The sequence below is a fragment of the Lichenostomus cassidix genome, chromosome Z (genome assembly GCF_008360975.1).
Source record: "Lichenostomus cassidix isolate B80296 chromosome Z, HeHo_3.0, whole genome shotgun sequence".
NCBI lineage: Eukaryota > Metazoa > Chordata > Aves > Passeriformes > Meliphagidae > Lichenostomus > Lichenostomus cassidix.
The window spans coordinates 5,445,787-5,451,282 of record NC_139511.1 but is presented as its reverse complement, the minus strand read 5'-3'; positions in this window follow the sequence as shown (position 1 = coordinate 5,451,282).

Here is a 5,496-nt window from a genome sequence, read left to right as displayed (position 1 = left end):
AGGGAAGGGAAGGGAAGGGAAGGGAAGGGAAGGGAAGGGAAGGGAAGGGAAGGGAAGGAGGAAGGGAAGGAAGGGAAGGGAAGGGAAGGAAGGGAAGGGAAGGAAGGGAAGGGAAGGAAGGGAAGGGAAGGAAGGGAAGGGAAGGGAAGGGAAGGGAAGGGAAGGGAAGGGAAGGGAAGGGAAGGGAAGGGAAGGGAAGGGAAGGGAAGGGAAGGGAAGGGAAGGGAAGGAAAGGAAAGGAAAGGAAAGGAAAGGAAAGGAAAGGAAAGGAAAGGAAAGGAAAGGAAAGGAAAGGAAAGGAAAGGAAAGGAAAGGAAAGGAAAGGAAAGGAAAGGAAAGAGACCTCCAGTGGTGTCACTGGGCAGGAGCAGCAGAACAGCCTCACAGCCCTCTCGGCTCCCACCTGAAGCACGAGGCACACTTCCTTTGTGGAATCGGCTGCTGCCTGAGGGCCTGGGCTCCCGGCTGGGCTGTCCCGGGGCTTGGGGGGCTGTGCAGGGCAGGCTGCAGGCTCTCGGGCCCTGCCTCGGGCACCTGCCTGGCTAGGGCGGGACAGGCCGCGTGTGCCACGGTGGCTCGGGCTTCCAGAAGGGCAAGTGCGGCCCAGAGCGGCAGTCGGGGGTGCGACACTAGTGAGAGGTTCTCGAGCCAAGCCTCCCACGGGAAGGACACGGTGAGCCCACCCATTGTAAAAACGACTGCTCTTTCCCCCCTGGATCCTGCTTATTCTTCGAGAAGTTCCAGGAGGCTCATGTAGTCCCACACGTCCTCATCCCTCTTGTCATTCTCCCAGCACAAGGCCTTGGGCCCCACGGCCTGGACACTGCCATCTTCCCAGCCATCCCATGCCAGCCGGACTGCACCGACGGTCTGTTCTCTTTGATGCCTTTGGACACCTCCTAGGCAATGGAGCCTTGCTCTCCAGAAAGCTCTTGGCCAGTGTACTCTTCCCAGTCCCATTGTTCTTGGTAGTTACTGCCTTCTCGGGGCACATGCTGGGCTCCAGGTGCCTCTGATCCTGTGGCTGGCTGCAGCCTGGGGGGCTGTGTGGGGCAGGGACAGGGCTCTGTGTCCCTGCCGATGGCATCTCCTCAATGAAAGCAGGAGAACCTGGGGCCTTTTCTCCCTGTGCAGCCAGAATTTTGTGGGTCTCCTCCTTCCTCCTTCCTCCTTCCTCCTTCCTCCTTCCTCCTTCCTCCTTCCTCCTTCCTCCTTCCTCCTTCCTCCTTCCTCCTCCCTCCTCCCTCCTCCCTCCTCCACCTCCTCTTCTGCAGCACCAGAGTGTGCCTGCTGGGCGCCATGGGGCTGCCCGGGCCAGGAGAGGTGCTGGGCAAGGCAGGCGCTGCCTCTGCTCCCCTCTGGGTGCCTGCAGTGCTGAGAGAGCCAGGCCCCTGCTGGGCACAAGGCTGGCCATCTTCGGCCATGTCTGCGGCCAAGGCTTGGGCCCAGAGCCTTGAAGGGAAGCTTAGGGAAGGGAAGCTCAGGGAAGGGAATCTGAGGGAAGCTTAGGGAAGGGAAGGAAAAATTAAGGAGGGGAAGGAAAGCTTAGAGAAGGGAAGGGAAGCTTTGGGAAGGGAAGCTCAGGGAAGCTCAGGGAAGGGAAGCTCAGGGAAGCTCAGGGAAGCTCAGGGAAGGGAAGCTCAGGGAAGCTCAGGGAAGCTCAGGGAAGCTCAGGGAAGGGAAGCTCAGGGAAGGGAAGCTCAGGGAAGGGAAGCTCAGGGAAGCTCAGGGAAGCTCAGGGAAGCTCAGGGAAGGGAAGGGAAGGGAAGGGAAGGGAAGGGAAGGGAAGGGAAGGGAAGGGAAGGGAAGGGAAGGGAAGGGAAGGGAAGGGAAGGGAAGGGAAGGGAAGGGAAGGGAAGCCATCCTCTGCATCCCCCAAAGCATAGAGCCTGTGAGCCTCAGGAATCTCCCCACCCCTGCAAGAGGCCCCCCCACCAGTAGGACTAGCAATGTCCTTTTAACCCTTTATTTAGGAAATAAATGAATAATTGGTTGTTTTTCCCTCACACAGTCTCTGCATGGTGCTTCCTCAGCCTCCTGGTGCCTTTGCCCTTCCCCTCATGGCCCACTGTGGCACCCATGTCCTGTGGGGCACAGCCTGAGGCTGAGGGCCATGGCAGCAGCACCTCTTCCCACAGGAAATCTGCAGCTGCACTGCCCCAGGGCAGCAGATGGCAAAGGCAGAGAGGGCAGCAGGGGCAGCTGGTCTTGTCAGGGGATGGTTTATCAATGCTCCAATGGCTCTGCCACTCTCTGCATGGCCACTTGTCGTGTTCAACTATGGGGAACTGCAAGGAGTCCTTTTCAAACCCATGGTCTAGGGTGAAATTAAGTCTACTGGGACAATGTTGTATCTGAGAACTGAAACAGACTTCAGGAGGCTGGAACCAAAGTAAAACCACAAGACACAAAAGGACCCCAGACTCAAAAAGCCCAAAAGACAGGACACAAAAGGCCCGAAGCACAAAGCCACAGCTCCAAAGCCACAAAAGACAAGACATGAAAAAGGCCCAGAGTCACCAAGCCCACGAGTTTGTGACACAGTTACTTTATAGCCCCTGGCCCTTCCCAAGGTCTGCCTGCTGACAGGAGTCCCTTGGCCCAGTCCAGCATTTCCCTGCAGTCCAGTGATGGAGAGACCTTTCACCATCTGACTGGAGAATGTCTCTGCAGGGTACAGTGACCTTGGTTGTCCCCTGCTGACTGCCTGTCCATGTGAGACAAGAAATGGTTGCCAGGCAAAGTCTCCCCAGAGACAAGGCTTTCAGCCATCCTCTCCTAGCTGCCTGCTGCAAGTGGCACATGTGCAATCCCTCCCTCACAGGTGTCTGACAATCAGTGTTGAGACAAATCAAAACCAAATTGGCTCCTCACAGATGTGTTTTACCTAGAACTTCAATATCATGTTGTCTACAATTTTTTTGTGGATTTGTTGGGTTTTTTGGTTGTTGATCAGAAGGTTTATATATTTTGGTCTCAAAGAGCAGATTAGGTTCAAATGAAAAGATTTCTGGACATTGTAGATAAATGCTAAAAAAGATTTTGAATAATCTCTGTTATATTGGAATAAGTGGTGGGCAATTCAAATATCAATGCAAACATGACAATAATAAATAATTCCTGATATCATTAGGGCGTGCTTTCTATAATTATGGTATTGGCTCAAAATTTAGTGCCAACTCTTACCTCAGTATGCTTATAATAAAATGTCTAAATCAAATAAATCACCATCACACCCTTTAAATTGATTGATTTCAAAAAGAAAAAGGAAGTTCCAGGAAATATGTCACGCTTTTGGGGTATGAGTATGTGTAGGAATTTCAATGACATATGACGATGGAGTTACATGTGGAGCACTTGTGCCACTCACATAGCCCTGGGACGAACTGATGCTGAAAAGCCCCAGCAGTGCAGTGAGAAGGGAATACAGAAACACCCCCAGCACCTCTCTGTGCTCTGCTGGCCCTTCAAATGCTTTCCCAGGAGCCACAGCTCACAGCCAGAGTCTGGGGCTCACGGGGAGCTCTCGGCATCCTGGGTCTCTTGCTGGGAGGTCTGAGATGGATTTGGTGGGGATTTCCTCCTCTTCGCTGGGAGGAGAAACACATTGATGTTGATAAGCCCCAGGGGAGCCTGGAGACAATGCAGTGTCTGGCCAAAGCAGAAATCTTGTCACTGGTGGTGCCAAAGGGTGACCTTTCCTGGGCTCAGGGCACAGAGGGTACAGGACAGTGACATCACGATGCTGAGGGGACGTGGGACTCTCCAACCTGCTGCTGCAGGAGGATCTGCTTTTCCTGTTTTTGCAACATGCAGCTGAGTCTTTTATTCTCCTGCCACTAAGCTGTCAGGCTGCCTCCACAAAACTCCTCCTGCTTGGAAAGGGGCTGGTGTGAGCAGCAGGAATTGACGCTGGCTGGAACATTTGCAAGAGCTGGACAAAAGAAGCATTTGGTGGGAGGCCACCAGCTGCCCTTTGCCAGCAGCCCAAGGTGGGAAGGTCCCCTTTGCAGGCCATCCCTGCACAAGGCCAGCCTGGCCTGTTCCAGCACCAAGAACACCTTTCAGCACTGGCTTTGGGGCTGGCCTTGTCCCTCACTCTGGAGAAGCAGGTCGCTGACAGAACTCACATATCCACAGTTCCTGGCTGGGTTAGCATGTCTTACCCCAGACTGCCCTGGAGACAGCAAGACACAGAGGCTCAATCTGCAAGAAAAGGGGATTTGGTTCCAACTTGCCCGTTGGACCAGCATGCAGCAAGCCCACCTGGGCCTCCTTCAGCTCTCTTTGTGGGCTGCCAGTTAGCTTCTGTTGGGAATGTAAAGCTTTTACTCTACTTTGCAAAGTAAATAATGGTGCAAATCCAGCTACACCAAAGCTGAAATTTCACTCTAAACATTACAATTTGCACTTTCCCCTATTCAAGCCAAGAAAAAACCCCAAACTTGACAGTGAAATCTGTGTTAGCTGGAGGCACAGTGTCCTCCCAGATCATTCATGAGTAGAACATTATTCCAGGGGAAGACTGGCAAATCCACAGTTTACTGATGCTTCATAAAAAGCTTTCCAAAACCTTTCTACCTGTGGTGGTATTGCAGCCTCCTGAGTTCCTGAAGCCCTCACTCACCTCAGGCTCACTTTGGGCAGGAAGGGGATGGTTCTGTTTGTGAGATGTGGGGACAGGAGGAGGGAAGACTTTGCAAAGGCTGTCACCAGGGCAGGGCTGTTTTCATTCATGGTGACAATGGGTAGTACTTAAGCTTTTTATTTAATGTGAATGAGGGAGGTGCTGAAGGGCAAAACTTCTCAGGAATAAGGACATGTTGCACTTCCAAAACAAGAGGGAAGTGTCATTCATCTTTCATGGATGGTGTTAAGTTATTAACAAATCATTTTTGCTGACGATGTACCTAGACAGCACTGATTTAGAGCATTTTATCAGACTCCCAGAGTATCCTCACATCTGTTTTGCCACATTTTCTCTCTCTGTTTCATTGTAAATGATTTCTCCTCCCCGGGTGGCTCCTGCTTGGAGCTCTCCGCTCAGTGGAGTCCCGTTTGCTCAGCAGGCCTTTGCAGCGAGTTATTCCCCAGCGTGTGGCTCTGCTGCCATCCCAAATCTGCGGTTTCACTGCCAGCCTGACTGAGACTGGGGCAGCTGCTGGGCATGGCTGGAGAATTTCCCCCAGTCCCCTTCACTCACTGCCAGAATCCTGCAACATCACTGTGTTTACATCTGCTCATTGTTTTGAAAAACACAACTGAATGCTTATTTCAGATAAAAAATTTAATTTATTGAAGATTGTTACACTTGGTACATAAATACACAAATATCAAATAAGGTAAAGATTTAAATTTATTACAGATTTCTAAAACCACACAATCAAAAAATATTCAAATATCAACTTCAGTGTACCAAAACTAATTTATTACATAATAGATATATATTATGTTATGTTATGTTATATAATATTATATTATTAAAACTTAGCACAG